At 38.8% G+C, this 26,477-nt stretch overlaps 1 protein-coding gene across 2 annotated transcripts in view; it reads right to left on the reverse strand.

Moving 5' to 3' along the window:
- The window catches only part of FRMPD4 (FERM and PDZ domain containing 4), a gene marked incomplete at both ends in the record, with an annotated part of 301,819 nt that overhangs the window by 125,294 nt on the left and 150,048 nt on the right, over positions 1 to 26,477 (reverse strand). The window lies entirely within an intron of this gene.

Genomic DNA, 26,477 nt, shown 5'->3' on the forward strand with positions numbered 1-26,477 from the left:
ACAAAAATCACAACTATTACCTGATGCTGAATTTTACCCTACGTAAGATTTTAATGGTTGGTTGGTTGGTTGGTTTTGCTTTAAAGTGTTGCTACCTCTATATTCTCTGAATATTTGTCCTCTTACCAGTTTTCCAGTAAAGTGCAGCCGTGATTCATTGTTAAGTTCCAGTGAGTAGTACAGAAGTCTTGCCATTTCTGCCATACAGAAAAAGAGTCCCATATTACCTGCAGTAGATATGTTGTCTAGCTCATTGACTGCACTGTTACTAATAATAAGATTTTATGGCAGTATAGAGTACTGGAAACACAATGCTGTAAAACTTAATCATATTTTAGACAAAAGTAACAATTCATCATATACTTTCTTGCTACCTATTAAATAGCTGTTCGTTTTATGCCATAAAAATTTGAGGCGCATGTATCCATTAAAATTCCACTGTTCACACTGCATTTGGAAAAGCAAAAGGAAATCTCGCTTTTGTACACAACAAATTTTGTATTTTTTCAGTACCCTGATATGAATACAACCTGCCTGCTGTGAGCTGACAAATCCTTTATAATTACACGTGAAAAAGTAGCTCAGACAATTTTGAAGCACAACTTGAGATACGATTTCTATGAGAACTTCTTATTTCTATGAAGATATCACCCATGTTTCAGGCCTGCAGTCACTCAAAAATTCTTCACAGTGTGCTCTTGCTGTATGGTGCCATTTTAGCCTGTAGGAGAGGGAAGTTGCATCAGAAGGATGCAGTGAATGAGGATTAAATTGCCAAAAAGGAAATAAAATTGCTTTTCTAAAGCTGAATTAAAGCCTAAATTCCTACTGCTTGATTTTGGTAGCAATTCTTACTAGGTATCAAAATGAACTCCATCAACAAAATAGTAGAACAAAAAATTCTGACCAAATCTTAATTTAAACAGAAATATTGCTGAGAGAAAACACTGCCATATATTTACCAGTTCTTCTGATTTCAACTATGAATTATTGTCCTCTTCTCCCTTTCAATTTCTTGGGAAATAAAAAAAAATGGTCAAAAAAATAAATAATAGCTGCCTATCTTAAACCTAATTTGTAACTGAAATAAAATTAATACTATCCTCTTAATTTTAGAGAAAAAAAGAAAAAAAACTATTTATTTTCCCTACTCAGAAGTTAGTAAATAATATGAAGCATCACTGCCCAGTGATTTCAAAAACTGCTCCAAAAGCCCTAGAGTCTTATTCTTACAAGATACTTTTGGTGACCTTGAAATGAGATGAAGCCAGTGATCACTGTCTAGGTTCACTTTCCTCAAACCTTAAAATAACTATTTATAAAAATTATATAAATCTTTTCAGAAGAAAACAATAAGATATTAATCAATCAATACAGGAATTAGCCTTTAACAAGTTCATTCATCAGAAATCTCAATACCGAAGTAAACAGTCTGCTAGATTTAAGTCTATTTCAAATACTATACATAAGCACATAATTGTAGTTCAAGGTACTTTGTTCTGCTTTCTAGATGAAAACATCTCAATACTCTACTTGGCTTTAAGTCAAAATTCTCAAAACTGGGAATATATTGACAAATATTGATCCCCTCAATTAAAAGCTTAACCATACCATGTACTTTTCTACACGTCACTCCCAGAGAACAGTTACAAAAACTTCAGAAAAGGACCACATAAAACCTGTGCTAGGCAATATCTTTATGTTCTTCAAATGTCTGCAGAAAAGCCCGCGTTTCTACTGTTATCATGCTAAAAGTTTGGGTTTGAAGTTTTTTTCTTCTTTTCTTTTGAGTTCCTTTGTAATTTTTCATTAAGGAAATTATGGTTTATATAGTAACCTACTAAGAAACAATGTAAGTAAAGGGCTTTTCGTGTAACAGTCAGAAGTTTTCACCAGTGGTGAGAAGACTTCATCCAGATATGAAGCTATTTAAAGCACTCTGAACATAAACTCACTTATGAAACCAAGGAAATTGGAAGCAGTTCCATTCTTAGGAAACCACCAACACTTTGCACGTTCTGTCACATCAAGGCACATGTAAAACCTTAACAAATGAGAAAGAACAATTTTATTTTTTTTTAAATTCTTCCTTAGCTTTAACAACTCCATGAAGTGTGAGCCAACAAAACTGAACCAAAATGTTATGTTTCAGATGTACTTTAAGGACTTACATACTTACTTAAGGGCCAAGTGCACTATTTAACTATGTGTACCGATAGAATGTAAGAAAAAAAAAAAGTGCCTTAAAAACTAGGTTATGTAACTTCCTGAACATGTGAATGGAAGCTATGCAGATGCAGGTCAAAAATGGAGAGAAGTAATTTCAGAGCACTAGCCCCCTTCAACACGTCCCAGGCCATACCACAGGGGAGCTTAGAATGAAGTGGGTAAAACATCAATCCATAAGTGACAGATCCAGTTTCCCATGCCATTTGATCTACACAAAAGCTTGGGAATCATTTCAAAGTCTTTCTTTCCTGCATTCCCCACTGGGTAACACCAATGCCAATTAGTGCTGTAGTTTCCTGAAATTCCAACGAAATCACTGATTTCCATGGGAAAAGAGGAAAGTTGCACAGGAAAGACAGGAAGGAAAGGAAGAAATTTCTTGGTTACAACTGGTCTTCAAAAAAGAAAAACAAAAACAGGACACACTTTAACACTTGACAAGAACCCCATGTGCCCACCACAAGGTGCAGCAGTAACACTAACCTTCTCCATCATCTTAGAATCACTTTTTCCCCCAGATTTTATGGTTTGCAATACAATGAGGTCACACACTTTTCAATGATGTTTTTGAATGGCTGCTTAAACTAAGGAGAAACAAAAAAGGTGTATTTTTAAGTCAATTCACATGGCTGCACCATTTCCTTTTGTTTGCCTTTAACATTAGCAGCAAGGCTTAGAGTTTAACTTGAATGTCACTTTTAATATCAGCTGCCCAGAACCAATGGGCCCATTGCCCATTTTCATCTTACACAATCAACAGCAAAAGCTCTTGCTGAGCACTAAGGCAGCAGTGCTCATGCTCCGTCAGCAGGCTATCAACTTGCACATGTCACAGGTTCACAGGACAACTCCGTTTGGAAGGGGTCTCAGGAGGTTATCCGCTCCAACCTCCTGCACAAAGCATTTCAGCACGCTTCACATAAAACAATATGAAAAATAGGAATTATACTGCAAACTAAGTTCCATAGAGTTAATTTTATACACTTGAACTGTATTACTCTATTAATTATTAAACAAAAGACAGATAGAGAGAAATGTTCTTATTCTATTCTTTGCCATTCTTTGGCCTGTACTCTTGTTCTTTGTGTGTCAGTATTTTCTAATTCAGTGATTTTTAAAGATAAAATCTGTGAAACAAACCCCTGTAATTTTAAATATATTTAACTTCTTTAATTTGATTTATTTCATGAAAAACATTCTGAAGTTAGATAGTACTTTTAGAACTAGAAGAGAAAACGTAAGCATGAGATCTTCTTACATAAGAAGCTCCTGAGATACTAAGGTTCCCGCCATCTAAATCCCTAGTGATATTAAGCTACCTGGTTAATGCCATAAGCTATTGGATAAATGGACTCATACATTTCCTGCAATAGTAGGTTCTTAAAAATTAAACAGCACAAAAATCTCATAACCTAAATCTTTCCTTCTTCAATTTACATCAATCCTTGGTTATATAGGATGGTAGGAGTATGGATACATATGCTTGCATACTTCCCAGATAGCTGCAACAGCATTGCCACTGTGACAGCTACTAGAAAGTCCCAAAAAGACTCTCTCAGCTATCCGCAAGTGATAGCTAAAGAAAACAATACAGACACAAGTACAGCAGGTTCAGCTAACCTACTTACAGCTGCTGACAAGCAGCTTCCTAAAGATCTTGCAGCAGAAAAATGAAAGTTTCCATGCAGTCAGAAAATTAGAGGGACTCTGGGACTTGACACAGGTTTAATACTGTTCTGTGACACGAGGTTGCAAGGCTTCTCGATGTTTTCCTATAGTAATAAAGATTAATCCGTTTGCAGATTTTAACTGCATGTTCCAACCTAGGAGTGCACCTACACACATATTTTGATGCAATTCAGCTCTTAGAAATGATGCATTATCTAAATTTGCAGTTCTTAGAGCTTGCCAATAATCGCATTGCTAACAGGAATGAGTCACCTAGCCAGCTCTACCCTTTACTGCATTTCCCTTTTGCTGTTAAAAAAGTGCCACACATGTAGGTTTAATCCATTTATAAGGTGATACATGCATTGTTCCAGCAATTGTTGTATTGTCTCCCAATAACTTCACAACATAGTCTGCAAACTGGCCCCCTTGGGTATGCCAGGGACACGGTTTGGTTGAATTGGTCAAAACCAAGCAACCAGCTGTATCATGTCAGACTTTCTGACTTGTTCTCAGCACAGAAGATATTCTGGAACTACTCAGCTATAGGTTTAAAGATTATTCAGTGAGAAAATGTGATTTGTAAAATAAAACAATGTGTCATCATCTCGAGTTGCAAGAAGGAAAAAGAAGGGGGAAGAGAAAGATAAAATGGAGGAGAATGTACAAATTAAAAAAGATGATGAATTAAAAACCCAAGAACCTTTGGGAAGAAGGCTAAACAAAATTGCTCTTTTCCTGCTGCCCTGTGCAATAGAGCAAAGGGTGAAGCCCTGACAGAAGAAGGGCTGGAGAAGGGATGACCCACGCCAGGCTGGAGGAGGCTTGGGGTGCACATCCCGCAGGAGCCCATTACCATGGAAGAAGAAAAAAATGAATGGACACTGACGGTCAGACCCAAGTTGGCTTGAACCCAGCCTTCTCATCATGTCCATTATAGGTGGCAGCGGCAAATCTTGGGGAAGAAGTAGCTATCATTTCAAACCAGTTTTTCCCCCAGCTGTGGTCATTGAATTAGTTGATGTCTTCTTTCACAGAAGCTATAGATAACAGATCATCCTTTTGTTTTTTTCTTGCACAAACATATCTTACTTGAGACTTCAGAGAGAAGCAACTGAGAAAACCCTTAGCAAGTTTGATTCGAGTCACACAGGCACTAATTTTTATCCTTTTGCACTTCTGTCTCCACTGATGCAAACCCATCTAGATTCCTTCCCTGTCAGAATAAAGTAAACCTCTCACACTAGCCTAAAGTCTTGTCTGGCAGTAAGACCAATTTCAAGCAGCCTGGAAGAAATTGAGTTCTATGCTGCTTTGGCCATGCGGATGCACTACTGGGTTCCTGCAGTAGCCATCCCTCTAGTTTTCAGCCACCTGGCAAGCTACAGGAGTACCATGTCCCATGGGGCAGTCCAGGAGCATGGCAGAGCCTGCTGGGGATGGGTACCAAGCACTACCATTTCATGCAGAGCAGCCTCTGCTGGCAAGCATTAGCCCAAGCGGGAGTTCAGCAGGCTGATTTTATCACTCACAACTCTATTATACTTAGAATCATAAAATCATAGGACGGTTAGGGTTAGAAGGAAACTTAAGATCATTTAGTTCCAAGCCCCCTTGCCATAGACAGGGACTTCCACTAGACCATGCCGCCCAAGTCTCTATCCAACCTGGCGTTGAACACCGCCAGGGGTGAAGCATTTACCACTTCTTTGGGCAACCCATTCCAGTGCCTCACCACCCTCTCAGTAAAGAATTCTTCCTTATATCCAATCTAAACTTCCCCTGTTTAAGTTTGAACCCGTTACCCCTTGTCCTGTCACTACAGTCCCTAATGAAGAGTCCACCTCCAGCATCCTTGTAGGCCCCCTTCAGATAGTGGAAGGCTGCTATGAGGTCTCCACGCAACCTTCTCTTCTCCAGGCTCACCAGCCCCAACTTTCTCAGCCTGTCTCCATACGGGAGGTGCTCCAGTCCCCTGATCATCCTCGTGGCCCTCCTCTGGACTTGTTCCAACAGTTCCATGTCCTTTTGAGGACATGTTATGTTAAGGACAACAGAACTGCACACAATACTCCAAGTGAGGTCTCACGAGAGCAGAGTAGAGGGGCAAGATCACCTCCTTCGACCTGCTGGTCACGCTCCTCTTGATGCAGCCCAGGATACGGTTGGCTTTCTGGGCTGCGAGCGCACACTGAAGCCGGCTCATGTTCATTTTCTCATCAACCAACACCCCCAAGTCCTTTTCTGCAGGGCTGCTCTGGATCTCTTCTCTACTCAACCTGTAGCTGTGCCTGGGGTTGCCCTGACTCAGGTGTAGGACCTTGCACTTGGCATGGTTGAACTTCATAAGGTTGGCATTAGCTCATCTCACAAGTGTGTCAAGGTCCCTCTGGATGGCATCCCTTTCCTCCAGCGTATCAACCGAACCACACAGCTTGGTGTCATCGGCTTCACAGAGCTATTTTTATTTCTTCAATGTATTAATTCTCCCACCCTTTTTCTGAAGCACAGAGCCAGAACTTGACAGCTTACTTACTGTAAAGACATTCAGAAACATTACATACATTCACAAGGGCCTAGTTATTTATAAAACAGGCAAAGAAAGAGCCTGGTAACACAAGTTATTCACTGTGGCATTTTTTATGTTCTTATTGAAGTCCACCTAAACTATTAGATGTCTCAGTATCCTTAAAAACCTGTTTGCAATAATTTAGAAAGATAATTGAAAGTTTAAAACAACCTAGGTCCATATGTTTTTATAAACATATTGCTAAGTTTTAGTAACTTGAGACCAAGTTTGATATTTTTAAAACAAATTAGTATGTCAACATATACACTACTGCCTAATGATTTAATTCTATTTTAAAGGTTTTACCTTAACACATTAAAATCTTCAATTTAGCACCAACCCCAACAGAAAAATAAATTTAGATATGCTTAGCTTTTAAAAATTAAAATTGCTATTCTAATTTACAGTTTAAATAAGAGGATTATATTCTGTGCTCAAATGGCAGGATATTTTTTTTTAAGTTCACATCATAGGACAGCACTCACAACGAGAACTACAGCTTCACAACACTATTACTGAAGATATAGGGAAATTCTAATCCCATATAAGGTGGTGGAAATCTTACTGTTGACTTCAGTGGGGTCAGGTTTTCATCCCTGGAGCATGATCGATGACAAACACTACTACCTAACTCTGTGGAGTTACTGAACTCCACGGCACAACTGATCTTCTCGTCTTCCCCACCAGGAAGGTTTCTGAAGCTCACGACAGGTAGGCACTGAGACAGCAGGCACTGGAGTGCAGCACATGCCCAGAAATGTCGCTGTCTACATTAGTATCTCACTCAGCGTAGAATTAGCTCCACAGAATTGACAGCACAAAGAAACAATACAGGGTGGTTTGAATGGTAAACATTTACAGACTGTCAAGTTGGATTGTAACAGCATTAAGTCTACTGCTGGGTTAAACATAGTTGATTCAGAGTCCTGAAGCCATGAAGTTGATTTACTTCATGTATAAAAAGGATGTTCATTCTTAAGCAGTTAAAAAGACATATTTGTAAGGATATACTTTTTTTTTTCCTTTTCCACCTCCCCAAAAGTAAATATTTAAGAGAGAGTTCAGAAAATAAACTTGTTTTCTTAAGTCATCACAAGGCAATTTTTCCTTTCATCAGCTCTGTCAGGGCAGGTCAGTTTTCTGGCCTCAAAGCAAAGGAAACTTTTTAACTATGAAATGCCATGGCAGAAGACGACTTGCGTAGTAACTTTTAAATCAGTGCTATTAATGACAGATCTGACAAACTTTTAATTGCCCTGTCATATTAATTTTTAGCCACATTAAAAAAAAACAACAAAAAACAAAAAACAACTACATCTACTGCCCTGAATCACAAAATTAAAAAAAAAAAAAATAAATTCTTTCTAAATTTCATTTCCGAATAGTCAGAAAATGAAACATGCTGTTCATTTTCCTAAAAGCTTCAAGTGATCTAGCAACAATGTTAGCTCTTCCTAATGCAGCCTATGACACCATCAGCCTTCTTGGCCACAAGGGCACCATGTTGACTCATGGACAAATTGTCCACCAGGACCCCCAGGTCCCTCTCCACAGAGCTATTTCCAGCAGGTCAGCCCCCAGCCTGTGCTGGTGCCTAGGGTTATTCCTCCCCTGCTGCAGGACCCTGCGCTTGCCTTTGCTGGATTTCAAAAGGTCCCTCTCTGCCTATCCTTCCAGCCTGTCTAGATCCTTCTGAATGACAGCACAGCACTGGGGGGGATCAGACACATCTCCCAGTTTCGTATGATCAGCAAACTTGCTGAGTAGTCACTCTGTCCCTTCATCCAAGTCACTGATGAGCACTGGGCCCAGTACTGACCCTTGGCAGAAACCACTAGTTACATGTCTCCATCTGTGTCACTGACCACAGCCCTCTGAGACCTGCCATTCAGTCAGTCCTCAATCCTGCCTCTGCTTCCTTCCAGCTTTCCCTCCTCCCTGGCAAAGTATGAGACTGAGGAAGTCCTTGGTTGGAGTAAACATTACTGAGCAACAACTAAAAACATTGGTGTTATCAGTGTTCCCAGGCTGAAAGTCAAAAACACAGCGCTGCACCAGCTACTAAGAAGGAGAAAAACGACTGCTACTGCTGAACCCAGGACACCACCTCATCATCCACTTGTCTAGCCCATAGCATACTTCCCATGCTTACCTAAGACGATGTCATAGGAGATGGTGTTGAAAGACTTACTGAAATCTAGGGATACATCAGTTTTCTCTACCACGTGGTGGCAAAATACAAGCTATCTTGAAATACAAGCAAGATCCCTGCCCCTCTTAAGTAACAACTTTTCTGTATCTTACCCCTTAAAGTGTAACTTTTAAAAGAAACTATTTGAGCCTACTTCTTTTGTAAATCTCCATGGACTCCACTTCCCTGTAGCAGACTTCTTACGGCTGCTCCCTTTGGTTCCTATTCAAAAGAACACCTTGATTTCTTTTCAGATGCCATGGCACAGACTTCTAAGTTTCTTCTTTAACCACACCAGACAGGATTCAAAAAGTAAATCTGATCAGCCTTGCAGTATGGGACAGTGTCATGTTGATGGGATCCTCTCCCAGACATAATTTAAAAATCTAGACCTCAAAATTTGACTTCTGATTCATTTCTCTCAGAACTTTTGCCAGTCAATCTCACTGGTAATGCCTGTTCGTAATGAGTGTACAACTAAATAGCTAATGTAAAGGACATGAGAATACTTTATTAAGGATTTTATTAAGTAGGAACAACATTTGGTAACTGGGCCATTGCCATATCAAGAGGCAAAGGTGACTCAAAGAGTCCTGATGACAAAAAGCACCACCCTTCAGGAATAGGTAACCTTTGAGCCCATGCCTTTAAGAAGTAACTCAGTCCTCGGAACACACTCACACTTTTCACTTCTGGTTTTGCATGGCTGCAGAGCTGCACAGTTTCTCTGCTGTCATTTTGTTGCTCCCTGACCACCACCTGCCATGAAACATGGCGAAGCTGGCAATATCCTTCCTTCAGTTCCATCCTTCTGATGTAGCCATGAGAAAGTCCAACTCCCATCAGCCTGTCTCCAGGGAGGGCAAACAATGATGGTCCTCTAAACCTCCTCCCTTCTTCAACAGGCTGAGCAAAAGCTCCCCAGCCACAAGCCCTACAAGGTGACAACAATCATGGGAGGCATGAGCTGAAGAGTGGAAAAGAAGTGGTGTGGGGCATGAGTGGGAAGCTTCAGCCTTGCTCTGCAAGTGGAAAAGCTTCACTTAAGTGACCTGAACTTTCCCCCATACAAAAGCCAAATGTGAGATTGTGTTCAGCAGTGTTGGGTATAAATGACACTAAAATACACCCTCCCTCCCCCTCCCCACCAGCTCTGGTCTCTCAGTCGCCATGCTCTGTTAAGGATGTGTGGGTTGGGCATTTGTCCTTAAGCACAGGGGCAGCCACTGAACTGAAATGCTGGTTGTCCTTACCATCAACCCCTGAGCCCCATTAGTAAGTTTTGAACTGTCTTTACCATGGCAAAAGTTGTTCCCTTGCTGCCAGCCCTTAGAGGCTGCCTCCCTAGAGCAGACATAAGATGCCGCAGCTAGACTTGGCACAGCCTGCTACAGCTTCCCCACAGGGACTGCCCTAAATCAATCACAAAAAATGTCACCATCTAAGAGATCAAACCTCCATATTGCTTGCTACTGCACACTCACTTTTATCTCTTAAAAAGACAATGCTGCCAACTTCCCTTCAGTCTCATCTCCCAGTTCCACAGGATTTTATAAAACTCTTCTGGTTTTCTTTTGCTGTTGCTGCTGTTGCATTTCCCTCCACCTTCCCCCCACCAAAAACCTCTGGGAAGGCAGCCATCACACTCTTCCAAGGTTTGCTTTTTATAACTGCTCTACTTCCTTTCATATTTTGTTCGCTGTGTGCATCTTTGCGCGCACCACCTGTATCTTCATTAATATTTACTGTCTGTTGAGGAGAAAAGCGCTTCTCAATTTACTGGCATATTTACCTCATGTGCTTTGCTGCACACAGAGTCATAAAACACTGTCTTTCTCATTCAAACAATGTAAACTTCATCTGACACCAAATTTCCCTTGCCACCTCCCTATGTCTTCCGTTACTCGCTTGCTGCACAAAACAATTTGCAGTTGCACAGATGCATAGCACAATGATCCTTGAGTATATTTCTTGGCTCCCTCAACCACCTTCCTTTTCCCACCTCCAACAAGTAGCCTGACTACCATGAACTCTGAAGAGCTGGGGAGCTCAGTGCTCCTTGCCCCCTTACTGCAGCCAGCCTGGAGAGCTGCAAAGCAGGGCAACCTTCACATCACCCTTCTCACTGTGGAGAAGCACAGTCCCATCCCTCTAGAAGCAGCAGCAAAGGAAGATGAGCAAGGAAAAGACACATTAGTTCCAAGCACAACTCTTCCCCTAACCACCCAAGGCACTGAAGCCAAACACTTCCACTAAATACAAACACAGGCGTGCAGGCACAGTCTTGCTCTGTTTATGTGCTTTATGAAGCTCTTCTTTTCTACTGCAATTTTGGCTTCTTTGATAATTGGTTTTATTTAAACTGATTTCTCCCCTCTTACCATATTAATCGTATTTGACTCTTCATTTCCTCTTCTACTGACTCCCCAAATAGCAGGAACAAAGCACACATTTGTTTCACCATGCTCTGCTTGCCTGGGGAGAATCCCATGGATACTCTTCATCATCCTTCTCCACTCCCAATTCATTTGCACACTGTACCCCTTTCACTTCTTAGTTATATTCAGCTGGAAAATGCTACTGCTTATTTAGTCTAAGTACTCATTGAGGAAGCAAAAACAGGGTGTCAGTTTAATCTGTTGTTGAGAAACAAGTAGAACAGGGCAAAAAATAGTGCAAAGGAGCCAGTTAACAAGGCTAACAGTGCTCACTTTTTATTGTAACACATTGAGTCCGGTAGGTTTTTTTTTACCTTGTAAAAAAACACGCAAAATGTGTAAGCAAAGCAAATACCAGGAATGAAAATGCACTGCTTTGGGAACAGAACAACTAGCTAGAGTCCCCAAAATGTTAGTGGAGTGAAATCCCAATACTTATCCTACATACACCTTTGGTTGTAACACCGGGCCACACTTCATGCCATATATTCTTAAGAAAAAAAATTAGCATTGTCAGCTCAGCTGTTAAGATATCTGAGTGCTTATTGCACCTACCAAGGCCAGCCCAGTTAAAATGTTTTAAACTTATTTAGCTGGAAGCACTGGGCAGAGGAGGGAAACTAAACCCTCTGTGAGCATATGAAAAAGCAGGAAAACAGCTTTTGCCAGAAAAATATTCAGTCTGTATCTTCAATGAATTTGATGCATAAGAAATGTCTTCCTGCTTCCTCAGCATTAACTCATATGTTTAAATTAAAATCGCTGGACCAAAGCGAATGCAAGAGAAAGAAAGAGATGTGTGTGGGGGCAGGCAGGTGCATCCTTTCATTCCTTCATTTGTACAGGAATGAATGTAAAGCGAAAGTCAAGAAAACTGTTCAAAAATCTGGGAAACCCCCAACTCGGCCAGGGTCCCTCTTATGAAAAGGCATGTTTAAGAGTTTGTGTCCATTTTTCAAGGCATTATCTTGAGGGTTATAATTTCACTCCCAAACCCAACAGTCCAGCAAAATCTTGGGAGCAGGGGCTGACTGGCCAGGCCACGAGATGGCAGGTGAACCAGTCCCCATGGCAAGGTGCCACTGGCTGTTCTTCGAGCATGAATGCCAGCAAGCCCCATGCTGCGGGATCAAGGATCACTGCTTGGGTTCAGGGGATCCTCAAGAAAAGCCTGAAGCTGCTGATTTTAAAAGCATCAGGAAAGAATATTTTAGTATTTATTTCAGCTGTTGTGAAGTGTCATTCTTTCAGGAGTCACTTTCTTCATAACCTGAAACTGTGCGCTAAAACAGAACAGATGAATTATCCGTTTTTCAATCTTGCTTGGCAATAAGGAGCAACAAACACTACTTGGTTCTCACAAGGACAAAGTCTTTATAGAGGCCACTCAGTGATATTTTTGTGACATCTAGTCATGTAGTTTTGAAAGCTCCCTGAAGCTGAAAAACCCACATTATTTACATCTAGCAAGAAGGGCTAGCACAGGCCCTGGTGATAGCAGATAGGCACTGCAGTGACCTCCCTTCATGGTGGTCACACACCCATGGCCTCTGGAAGTCATGAGTGGTGTGGGGAACACAAACAGGGGATGCGGCATGGCCTGGATGTTTTCTCTGTATGGGCAAAAAGTAAATAACTAGGTGCAAAGGTTTAAATTCTTCATTAAAACTAACACACACACACAAATACAACAAAACAACCCCAAAAACATCCCATGGAGCACAGACCTATTCTTCCCTGAATACCCACGGAGATGTTTTCCCAAATACAAGGGCACTGAAATACAGTGTTGCATTTGTTATTTTCTCTCCAAGAGCCTGCTTTAAGATAAGGATAATTAATCTCATACTGGATGAAACATTTGTATTTCCAGATAGGTATTTTATCCCTTAATTTGCTGGGTAGAAGATTAGAAGTCCAGTTGTAATGGTACCAAGCTATATCAAATACAGCAACATCACTTGTATTACTTTCCAAAATGGTACATGCTTGAAGCCCTTGAATCAATTCTCTATTGATTACTTACAAAAGATGGCTGCTTTATTATAAAAGCACTTTGGAGAGTCTTCAGTTTTCTTTAAATAGATATATGTTTTCTTAATTGACTTTTTTAAACCTTCTCTTCCAAACTTAACCTTTCATCTGAAAATGATACCGCAAATGATATCTAAAATGCATCAAACTCCACCCCCCTGCCAGCCTGCAGCCCCATATTTAGCTGCTGTCCTGAGCTGCATGAAGTCATGCAGAGATGCTGCACGGAAAAGCAACAGTGCAAATGTGAAATACCATCAGCCAAATTTTTATTTCTAACTTAAGGGAAATGGTTGAATGAGGCACCAGAAAAGATATTAATCTTGGGCATTCTGTAATCTTTCTTTTTCTTGGAGAAGTAGTAAAGCAAGGAGACATTTTTCCTTGGAAAGGAATGACAAGCTGAAATATTCCTTCAGGCACCACATTCCTCATTTCTCTTTTTATCAGACAGCAGTATTTATTTGGTTTAGCTGGGACTAAAACTGTTATAGTGGCATCAGTGACAGAAAGGAGAGGTACACAGTGGAAGAGAGATTGCAGAACCCCTCTGCATAGTAAAATAATCTGACTTATAATGCACCCCTGACATCTGCCATAGGGCGTTTAGGATGGCAGGTTCCATGACCTTCAGCAGGTAGATGCACCTCAGAGAAAATAAACAAATGATAATGAAATAATCACTTAAAAACACTGCAGAAGTTCTAAGGCACCTTATTAGTTCACATCCTACCAGATATCTTCCTATGTTTAAAATGAAAACCAAAGCGAGAATTAAGCAGAGATAAAGCAGTAGCAGACACCACAGTTTTTCCCTCCCAGCTTCTTTCTTAATTCAAAGTACAAATGCATTTCCGAAGAAACTTCTGATGGCAGATACCTACTCAGAAAACAGCTTGAGACTCAGTGGCTGGAAATTATATCTAGATGAATTAAAATGAAAAATGCATCCCCTATTTTATCATTATAAACCAAGTAATTAGTTAGATATAGATAGACATATAATCAGATATATAATCAGACATATAAACAGACATAAAAATCAAACCTAGAGGTCATTAAAAAAACATAGGTAAAACAGAAAATAGAGGCTCAATGAAGAAGCTGGTTAGTACAAATTTTTTAACTGCCCAAGAAGTCAAATCAAAAGAGCAAATTGATTCACAAACTTAATCAGGTGATCTGTGATGGCTTAAACAAAATGAAGATAAGATCATTTAAGACATTCTTAAGGTAGGTCAGCATGAGTCTGTGGGAAACATGCCAGCCTATGCTTCAGATCTAATCTGAGTTAAAATTTAACAACTGCATATCTGAAAAACTGTACAGCTCCCAGAATTAGTAGGTGGCTCCAGGGGAAGCATCGAGAAAAACAGTGAGGAGAAGGAAAGAAGGTTGTTTCCCAATTAGAATGTGGACTAGGCAAAAGGGAATAAAGCAGAGAAATGGAAGAAAAATTCACGTTACCCTAAGCCACTGAAAAGAAACAGGCTTGACTAGTCTTTGTTAAACACTTCGAGAAGGAAATTACAGAGAGGATGTGATGGTGGATGGCTTTCCTATCTCAAAAATATTTATTTATCGTAAATCCTGATAAGCAACACTACTTCTTACTACTCTTTCTTCTAAGCACAGAGCTGTAGAATGGCTGCACATATAAACACCCTACTCAAAGACTGTAAATTTTTCTCTCCATACAGTCTCTGACCTGATTTCAGAGGCTGCAGTGAAGAATCCCAATATTGCTTGTCCTCACAATTGCTAAAGCTTATCCAAGGTTACCAACAGCCTGCTTTGTTCAAAGGACAGAACAGCCCTTGCCAATGCCCTTCTGAGGCCACCTGAAAATAATCATCCAGATATTCACATCAGACTTTTGCCAAACACTTCAGACCTGACATGCAAACCCAAACATTTCCAAACAACTTTCTGCCTGAGAATCAGACAAGTCCATTGGATTAAAATCTCATCAGTTGGAAGCTGAGTTACTTTGAATTTGGTTACATATGAATACACGAATATTACAGAGAAACACATATGAGCTTATGAATTTCCTGTCATTTCTTCTAAACTCATCTTATATTCTAAGCACAACAGTATTTTCAAAAAAGATGGTATTGACAGTGCTAGTACATTCGCATAATGTGTAAGTTTACTTATGTCGCAGAAACAGTATTTGTCAACTCATTGGAAAGCTTTCATAGTGTTTCTGCATTAGCTATCCCTTAATGCTATAAAATTACTGTTAAAATTCATATGATAATGTAACAGACCTTATGGTTCAGTCTGCACTTATTCTTTCTTTTTTTTTTTCACTAAATTTGAACAGATCAATATCACGTTGCAAGATTATACACCAAATATTGTGTTGAGACAGTGCAGCATCCTTTAGCTGAATGTCAAGCATTTTGAGATTTCTTCTTTTATCAAAAATACTCTTTTTTCTGACATGCCCTAGTTACCTCTTTTACTCAAATGTACCATTATTGCATTTTTGCCATATTAAAGCTGCTCAAAAAAAAAAAGATAGTAAAAAAATGTTCCAAGCAAAATACTATAATTTCATGCTAAATATTTTCAATAAAATGTTGCGAATATGGAATACAAAGCCCAAACAAAAGAGCAGTCTTATGCCTAGAGACTGTCTATCATACACGGCTGCTGCTACAAGGAGCCTGAGCCAAAACAGACCAAGAGGAGCTGAGGCTGATGGAGAGCTACAACTTCCACTATGGTCAAGTGAATGAACCTTCCTGCTGGTTGAGAGCAGAGAAGACAAATCCATTTTGCTTCATTTCCATCTGAGAGCAAAACAACAACAAAAAAAACCCCACCCCATCAAACAGTAAGGCACCTGTCATTTCAGAGTTTGAAAGCTGGCATATTAGTACTGAATGAAATACAGGTACTTATAGCTAGACATTAATCCGCAGCATATCTGGCTATTATAGCGATGCAGAATACATTGTTTATTATCCAGCTCAAAGCAGGGAGAGATTTGGGATCAGGTATGTAGTGCACAATACACAACTTTGGCTGTTACCCCAACTGGAAGACTAAATTGTTACACATTAGATTTTGTAAAAAAAAAAAAAAAAAAAAAAAAAAAAAGAAGAAAAGAAGAAATATAATACTTTCTTGGCTTCCATCCATCATCTTACAGAAACTGCATTAAAATTGACTTATTACGAATGCTTATTTACAATATTATACAACCTTAACTCTCCTTTATCTGTGGGAAAAAGTATTGAGAAAATGGTATCGCAGTGGGACAAGGGAAAAATATCTGCCTGAAACAAACTCAATCATGGCATGATGCATTCATAATCCAAACTTACTAACACAAATTTATAAACTTCTCCATGACATATGCATTACCATCTTCATGATAAAATGCAACAGACATGCTACAAACTGTTCAGTAAGGACATTGATTACACTGTCTATACTCTGTCAACTTTTCATGGCAAGACTTCTTCAAGAAGTTCAGGGCTCTTTCAAACACTTAAAATTAAAAGAATATGAATGAGAATATTTTTCCCTGGGAACCCTTCACTCCATGTGCTTGTTTGATGCTGCTGTCTTGTGTCAACAAGATCAGATTTATTTTGACTCTTTACTTTTTTTTTTTTCCTGGTTCTAATACCAGTTCTAGCAAAACCAACAACTTCTTAACTTCTAGAGTTATGAAATTTTCATTAATGTACGTCATAGATGATCTCCAGGTGCATCACCACTGAGTATTGCAATTATACCAAATTAATGCAATATATCATTATACATTAACTTTCCTTATTAGTGAGATGCTATATAAAACCACCTAGCAATACATAGAAACCTCAACATCCTTTTTGCTTGAAACACAGAACCTGGAATACATTGGCAATATTATGTTTGAAAGAAAATAAAGAAAAAAAATATAAATCATAACTCTTGGCTACAAGACACAGCTTAAAAAGAAAACAAAAAAACCCAAACAAAACTCCAGTAATTTTTAAAATTATATGATGAGAAAGCAACAGTCTCCACTGTTTAATATAACTATATGGATAATTCAGTTCCTATTAAACTATCATATTGTTTTTCTTTTTTCATTTCTTCTTGTTTGTTTTTTTTTTTTTCAATTAAAGAGCAAAAAAGCCTCAGAAATGTTTGCACATAGATTTGCATGTTCTTCTGTTAATATGCAAGTTTTGGATATAAATTCCTCATGTTACACTGGTTATTGTATTGTGAAGGTATTTTATAGAACTGAAAAGCGTTATTACCCTTTTTGCGTCTGACGAAATGTAGTCTACAGTGATTTTTTTTTTTCTTTTTTAATCTTAGTTGAGGCCTGTATAAGAAATGATAGATCGGCTGTTCATTTATTATATTTTTCTAAATTGCACTAATAATGTTGTTTAATGCACAGAAATTTCTTTTGGAATATGTTGCATTTACAATACAACAATCAGCATGCAAGTACATATCCGTCATATTGATTTGGTGTCACACTATGCAAAGTATTCTCTTCCATCTGTTTTAAGTATCCAAAAGAACTAGACTTAGGACAGTAATCTCATGAGATTTCCTCTACTCTCAATGGACAGAGACTGAAGTTTTTTCCATTAGAAAGCCGGCAGAGAAAGGTAGAATATGTTATTTTCAAGAGGAGCTACCACCTTTTCTTCACTCACTATAGAAGACTCTATGAAGACCAGACTCCAAGGGTTAAAATTCATCATGGGAATATGGCTTTTCGTTTTGTTTCTAATTAGCAACTCTAGACCTCTGTAGTTCAAATATGAAAGTTAATGCTACCTTATACCAAAGCAAACAGGAATCAAAACCAGTGCTAAGTGAGATTCTTCAAAGACAAAGTGCTCTTAAACTTTCTTGCTTGGAGAACAGAATAAAGCAAAGTGTGTTCATAAAGAGATGCTCATTAGAGAGATGAACTGAGGCTGCTCAGCACTGTTACTTGCAGTCTGAAATCAAGAACAGCAGATCACGCAGGTCTCATCTAAAAAAATATTTAGTTTTGACTGAATACAAGAATGTAGGAGGGAAGAAAGTATCAACATCTGAAATTAGTTATACCATCTCAGAATCAGCAAATAAGGTTTTCTCTTTAGTCTAAACAAACTTGTGTATTGTGACTCTCATAAAAGAAAATAATCTATATTACTTTCTATATAGCGGCAAAATAGCTTTACATTGAAAGCTGAAGTTACAAAAGAAAACATCATCCTCCAGAAATATTTTTCTTGAGAAAAAGCAGTTATTCAAGACTAACATATTATCTAAGATCCTTCTCTGGTTAAGAATAAAAAAAAACAGTTGAAATTCCAAGGCACCCTTGAGTCATTGGACAGTTTTGAAGGATCATGTGCGTTGAGCTTTTGGCTAAAGGAATTACTAGTGTTCTTCACAGATGATATGAAGCCTTTTTTTGAGACATTAGTCTGCAAGCATTACATTACCAGCTGCCTGTCTGCTGATAGTTACCTGTGTACTTTTCAAAAATAACGTTATGCTGCAAAAGGGTGTCATCATGAGAATGAAAGCTTTAACATTTATACTCTGAACTGGCTTGTTTTGAAAGCGAAAGGCACAGGAGTCGAATGGGAAGAGAATCTTCTGATAGAGCTGTTTTTCAAACCTCTAGAAGATTTCTGACACTGACTCTGACCCACACTTGAATAATCCTTGTCGTCATTCACTGCCACCTCAACACCTCAAGGAGTAAGCATTACTCACCAAATGCATACCGCTTTCTTACAGCTGTTTTTTTCAAAAATAGGAATAAATCTGCTCCCAAGCCACAAAAGACAACATGCTCTCAGATACTGGATGCTTCACATGTTTCAACTGAGCCACTCAGCTGATGCAATTCCATCTTCACTTGCAGTAGTTTTACCAGACTTGAGAAACATGTTTCATGAGGCTTAATTAGCTCTGAGAGTTAATTTATCCCACAGATATAAGCGCTATCTGTAGAGGTTAAGAGGCAAAACTAACACTAAAGTTCTAACTCTGTCTATGTGAAGTATATATACAGCATTATTATAGGAAAAGCTCTGCCTTAGGAAAAATAACCCTGAAAACTCCTTACAGCTTACTATCATCTGTAGGGGATAGCAGGAGGGGGCAGCAAGCAATAGTCCTGAAACACTAGAATACCGACATCTTGAGCATCCTCTACTCAACCAATGTATGACAGAGATGACAGAATTAATTAAAAGAGAGCTGGCAGCAAAGTCAGAGGCTATAAAATCCAGACAGCTTTTTGTATAATCACATAATAATTGAGAAATAGCAAATACATTTGTCTAGCACTAAGATATAATGAGCAAATATTAAGAGCAGTGGCTGTTTAAAGCTTATCTATAGTGAGAGATTGACAACTATTTTCTTGATGTGTGCACCACCTGATTTCTTCTTGGAGCTATTCATTTAGTTTTGAAATTGGCCAATCATATAGTATTCAACACTACCTCCACACAAAAAGTAATCAATAACCCTCACTGACTGTTAGTATTTTCATTCTCTTCTGCAGATTTAGCCATCTCCATGAAAAATCCTGTTAAGCAATAGCACAAAATGACATCTACAGTAATATCAGCAGACAGATATGTTGTGCCCAGCAGCCAGTTCTTGCAGACTCCACACACTTCTTCCCCCCTGAATATTAAGCTGACATGCCGATATCAACACCTTGCTTCTCATTCTTGCACTAGTTGTCAGACAGAAAAGAATATATACTGTAGCCTTCATCTGATTGCTATTCTTACCAAAAACTTTTACCAGAGGCTTGTATTTACTCAGACTGCAACTGAAAAAAACTTCAAAGCATTAACAAAAGCCCAACAAAAGCTGCTACGTTCCTTGCACACAATGCATCCAGTTTTCCTCCAGCACACTGAAGAAGAAGCAGGGGCACACTCTGCAGCTAAAAAGCTGATTGAAAAACAATGACCATGCACAATGCACCAGAAGATGGTTCCTCGAGCTCTGCTGCATAGCCATTTTCTTCTCCCAACTGAAATAAAATCGCAGACGTAATCACCTGTCTCAAACAGGCTAATCTTATATGCTGATAGGTCAAATTAAAGGCTTGGTAGAAAATTTTCCACTGCTAGAAACTCCACATTATTTTCCAGGAAAAGTCAGGTCCTTGACTTCCTCTAGATTTTTTTTGCAATGGTATTATTCTTTACACTGGAGTGTTTACTTATTGAACTTTCATTTTCTACCATAGGCAATTCCAGGAAAACATTCAGTCAACATATACCTGCGTATCACTAAGGCAACATCTGATTAATAACTTGGAGCCTAAACCTCAAAGAATCCTCAAAAAGGACGAACTTCTCACCACAGAAATATGCATGATTAGTAAATCTCCATTTTTATTCTGTTTATAAAAGGAAAGGGTCTGTATATGAAAGAATAAACCCTGCACATTGACATTTTTACCCAATTTCATTTTGTGGTATTTTACACATTGATATTACATTTTCAACACATTTTGGGGCATTAGCTATTTTCCTGTAAAGAAATGTGAGGAGTGCAGAGGGATTCTTTGGCAAAAATCCTACCTTTGACATTAATTTCACAATCCTTCATTTTTGCAAAGAAGTAATTACAAATTTGGTGACATTTTGCCATTACTTCACACTAATTCAGTCAATTCATCACAGCTTGGCTCAATAACCTCTTTAGCTTTCAGCCATCTCTTATTTCCTAGGGATGCATCAGCTTTGAAGTTCATTTAGCTTAAAACTAAGTTGCCTTGGAAAACAAAGTGCTCAAATGATAATTATTTGTTTGTCCTTTATACCGTAATCTCACTTTGAGGATTCAAAACATCTTAGCAACCTTAAAAAAATCCAACCTCATAAAACCCTTCCTAATGCAAGTTTGTCCACACCTGCTTGAGAGGTGGAAAAATTGCAGCATGAAGAAATTAAGTGGCAAGATGCCCCAGAAGCTTTCTGCTCCAGCCAGAAGCTGCATTCTGTAACAGCTCCCCACCTCTTATTTCCAAAGGACAGCCCTGTGAACCACACCAAGGTGTCTCCAGCTGCATTTTCTTCTGAGGGCCTTGCTTAAGTAAATAAGCAAAACCCAAGTATTTCTACAACTTCTTTTTATGGCTTAAGCCCACAGATCTGGCCAAGACTGGGAGAGAAAGGAAGAGGAGGAGAAAATTCACTTGGAAGCTTTCCAAGTCTGTGGGCTATGCTCTCGGTACCCCACACAAAGAGGGTCTATCAGGGGTTTGGTACTCTGTGAACAGAGCAGAGCAGAGCTGCTCAAGGGCTGCCCCAAGCCTGCAGCCTGCTGTGGGTGTTGCACCTGGCATAGCATCCATCGGCTACATCTGCACAGGTTGTGGGATGGCACTGGAAGGCTGTGAGTCTTGAGAGAGAGGACTGGGGACAGGAAGAGAATAACACAATTCCAGAGATGAAGAAAGAAGGGAGAGACCTGCATGCCCTTTATATAGCTTCCTCACCTCCCTCGCAGCCTCCTCACAGATGCTGAGCCCTTTCTATGCCCCATCACTGTGTCACCCCGACCATTCAGCAAACCCTCTGCCAGAGCAGCTAAACAGAGTTCAACAGCATATATTCAGTAAATGCCAGTATCATTTATGTCTAAAATAGCATAGCAGTCTCATAATGCATCAAATTTGGGATGTACTGTGAATATCAAAAGAAATCTTTACTGATCTAGATGTACTCTAAATACCCCACTAGTTCTGAAGTAAAGTACCCTAAAAGAACAAATTAGATTTCATTCACATGAAGAGAAGATGGAATCTGCATCCTTGCAGATACCCAAAACCTGGCTGGACGCAGCCCTGGGCAACCAGCTCTAGGCAGCCCTGCCTGAGCAGGGGTTGGTCAAGATGACCTCCAGAGGTCTTTTCCAACCTCAACCATGCTGTGATTCTGAAGTTCATCCCTATGAAATATAAGAAGGTAACAGATACATATTTGGTATATATTTAGAGTAGACATATTAAGTACAGAAGTAGTATAAAACAAATTTGTGTGCATGTGTGTGCCTGAAACTACTCTTGCTACAGCTACAATTCAGGGACTCCCAGAAAGTGCACTGAAGACAGAAGCAGTAAAGGAATTACACCTGAGCAGAAAAGGGAAGCTGCATCTCCAAAGAGCCCCTCAGAAGAAGGAAGTCTTGATGAGAGAAAGCAAGGTTGTGAGCCTCTTATGCTATCTTCATAACTCAGTTTTAGGAGGTAGCATGCTACTGAGTTGCTCATTTTGTTCTAACAAGCAAAGAAAGCTTCAGAGAGGCTCCTCTCTACAAGGCAGCACTCCACAAGAAGCAAGTTGCTGAGGAAGCTACTTAGTTTAACCAACATTGAGAGACATCTCAGAGAACTTCTTAAGTGATAAGAAAGTCAGGAGACCAGTCAGGAACAGTGTTGTTCTAAGTGTGCATAAGAGTTTCTAATTTTTCAAACAAGAGTCCATATTTTGTTATATTAGAACAGAGGAAAGCTGAAAAAGTTCTACAAGCAAACATGGTAAAACCAGAGCACATAATGTCCACAGAAATAATGTAACCAAATAAACTGTTGTTAATAAAAAGAGTTTCTAAATTAGGAGTTGATTTACTTCCAATAAAGTGCAAGGATCAATTTGAGGGCTGGTATTACCTAGTGTCAATGGTACTTCAGCACATATCATCTAACAAGTCTTTCACAGGAGGTACAGTGCAGAAAGACCTCACAACTTGTAAAAATTCATGATGTGATTTGTGAAAACATAAGCATCTTAAACAACAGTGAAAGACTAAGCACAGGAAAGGCCATCTATTGTAATGAATTTTTTAAACAAAGCTGTTCTTGTTTTATACTGCACCCTTTGCGTTAGTCATACACTTCACATACCTCTGAATTGAATGACTATAAATTGCCATCAGCAGTAGAAAATGGCACAAGGGCACAAACCATCTCCTAGCGCATCCTGGCTCTTTGCTATCTCTTTTATTTGCAGCCTTTGGCTCCTGGCCTTGTATGTGTCTGTATTTCATAGTCCAGGCCTCAGAAGTGCCCAAGCTGGGCAGAGATAGATCAGACACAGCTCTTACTGATGCTCCCCTCCACCACTTGAACTGGTAGAAACCTAAGAGCATCTCCACAAAGGCGATGAGAGCAAAGAACTACTGCTAAAATAACTCCCAGCAGGGAACTACTGGTAAAGTAACTCCCCTGATATCAACTGAATAAATTCTCATTGACGCTTATTTGAACGCAAAGATGAAATAAAAAAATAACCTCACCTATATTTTTCTTCAGGTTTTTTAAGTATCTTATCTGACATAACATTAAACGCCTAGGTTTTCGTACATGTGTAGGTGACAATATGATGTTCTTGGGAAGTTAAAATATTTACTATCTGTTTTCAAATGACAAGAACCTAGAGCATTTTCTTTAACTCTTCAGTTTTGGTCTGCTCACTCTTTTTCAGGTTTCAGTGATCCCTCTAGAAACATTTTCACAGTTGAAAGCATGCTGTGTCATCTGTAATTCCCCATTTCAAAATCTTGAGACTCTAGTGCAGGAACACACATTAATCATTTATTACTGTACAAATACATGAAAAATTAATAGCCTAGCTAGAATTCCAAGGCATCCACTTAATGAGCTGGGACTCAAACTTAGAAGCATCGTGTCATTACTATTATACATCTATAAAATAGTGTTGAGAAAACTTCATCAGATGAAACTTATTACTACGAATTCAGCATGTGAGGCCTGCGAATAAGCATCCAAAAAAAGAAAAAAAAAAAAAAAGTTGGCAATTCCTTTCTGCAAGAGGGGAAAAATAACCTCTCTTCTTAATTATGATTAAGTTCGGAAGACTGAAAATCCAATCTTAGACTTAAGGATAAAAATTCAAAAAGCAAATGCCATAAAGTATTTGGTAAAGTTGCTTTAAGTTTAAGTTAGTTTAAAAATAAAACCCAGTAACTTTTAATGAGAGAATGCTTGGCAACTTTCAAAATATTTCGATATACTTTGTGAATGTCAATTAAAGCCGTGCTTACTGCTGCATGAAGCAGTTAATGTGGCAAATCCCAACCCCACAAACACAGATAATTAAAAAATAATAAAAAGCAAGAGTCATATTATGTAATTATTTTCCTCCATCCATTGATCTGCCTTCACAATCTGAAGTATCCATAATTGCATTTACACAGACTAAACACCTATTTCCAAGACAGCTGCAATAATGGAATCTATTGTCTTTTGACCAGAAAGTCTGTGTCAATGCCAGCTTTATCTATATGACACTGAAACTCCTACAGGAAGGTCTTAAAGCAGTTTCTTCTTAGAATTAGTAATTTTTCTTCTCATCAGTGGTAATTTAAAAACTTTTTTTCTTGATGCTACACCACATCCCACCCAGAATAATGGAAAAGCTCCAAATTAATAATGAAAGCAGGTTCACTGATTTCCTTTGGAAAGGGGAAGACATAAAGGTGAGTATAGGTTGGTAGAGGATGCATCAAGCCGCTAGCAGGACAACTGTCATGACACAAAACCCTCTGCCACAAAGCAAGATTTTCTAGAGAAGTAATTAACATATTAAAAAAAAAATATGTAAGATGTAGAGCTGGAATATATCAATAATCAGATGAAACAGGAATTCTCAGTCTTGCAATGTTTTAAAAATTAATTTCCATGTTACTTTGGGAGTAATGAGACATTTGTAGCTATGTTGGGCAAGAATACTTGATGATCAGGAAAAAGCTCCTCCATGACCTGCAAATGCTTTATAATTACAAGCTATGTTTCTGTATTTCCTTAAGCCAGAATGATAGTTCTAATTTATTCAAAGCTCATTGATATTTTCCTCAGAGCAATTCACATAGCTATGGAAAAAAAAAAAAATCTGAACAGGCAGCTGGTAGTCTTTTAACTAGAAACCAAGGAGTAAGCTTTTACATAGTTCAAACAAAATATGTCCACCCATAGGCCAAAGAAAACCCTATGTACTAGTAAAATCAAAACAATAGTATGAAGAGAGCACCATAGTGTTCCTAACCAGATTGCAAAGACCTCATTCCCTGTTTTTAAATGCTTCACGTTATGGGGAAGCTAAAATTTCTCAGATCTAGCATCAGTTTAAAGCAGTCTGATGTTTTGAGAGCACATGCAAATGCAAACCTATTTCACTATTAACTGCTTGCACATTTGGCCCCCTGTCAAATAATGCAATGCTGATCACCTGCAATGGCACAGCTGAGGAGGCCCTCCTTGCAGATCCAGACCCCACTCAATTCAGGGGGGTATTCAAAAGGGTGAAGACATTGCCTGAAAAAAATAAGACTGAGGACACAGACTGTTTGCAGCACAAACAAGGAAACCATAATTCAGGCCAAGTGTCCTCACCTAAGCAGGGTTAACACTGGGTCCGAATCATGCTATTTCTCCCAAAACATTCTTCTCCCACCATCCCTAACTTCTTCAATCTATAATCCTCCAGCTCTGCAAGACAGAAGTGTTTCAAGGACCCAAATTTGTAAAATGTCAAATTACAGGACTATTCCCTCAAATCAAGATAGAAGTACTATAATTCACTAAGCATGTGCATTAAGTGGGTAAGTTATGCTTTATTTTGAAGAGGTATGTAATTTTGGAATCAAATTAACAGGCACCACTGATGCAAAAGACTGTTTTCTTTAAGCATCTGAACCAAAGCAGGTATCATTGCCTGTAAAGAAGAAGAAAGTGGCTCTTTCAACATGGAATGCAGCATGAGAAGTTGATACAAAAAGAGCTGAGGAAGCCTGTCTTATAGCAGAAAATCAGTAGAAGAATGTATTATTAATAATAGTAATAATAACAACAGATCCATGATAACTTTACAATACAAGTTCTAAGAATCACAAGTTTCAGAGACAATGAGGGCATCTGAGGTCTGTTTTCTGTTGTCAAATTCTTTGTTCTAGATGATGACAAACTTACCCAAATTCCCTCTACCATCATAGCTCTAGACACTGGAAAGAATAATAAAAAGGGAAAAATTAAGCAGAAAGACTGGCAGGAGCAATTGAGCTCAAAGCTGTACTTAAAATTAACAACAAAGGAAGCCTGAGAAAGAAGTGAAAAAGCCACTTGTGACATGGTTAATATGAAGAAAGAGATGCACTCAGTGTAAAACCAATGGAAAAAAAGCATACAAAATTAATTCTGAATTTACAGCAATTTATACCAGCTGAGAAGCAAATGAACTGCTGCAGCATTCAATATGGAATTATCCCTTATAATAATATCCCTTATAATAGTTTTGCTATATATTATACACTGAGGCTAACCATTATG

The sequence above is a fragment of the Psittacula echo genome (assembly GCF_963264785.1).
Source record: "Psittacula echo genome assembly, chromosome: 3".
NCBI lineage: Eukaryota > Metazoa > Chordata > Aves > Psittaciformes > Psittacidae > Psittacula > Psittacula echo.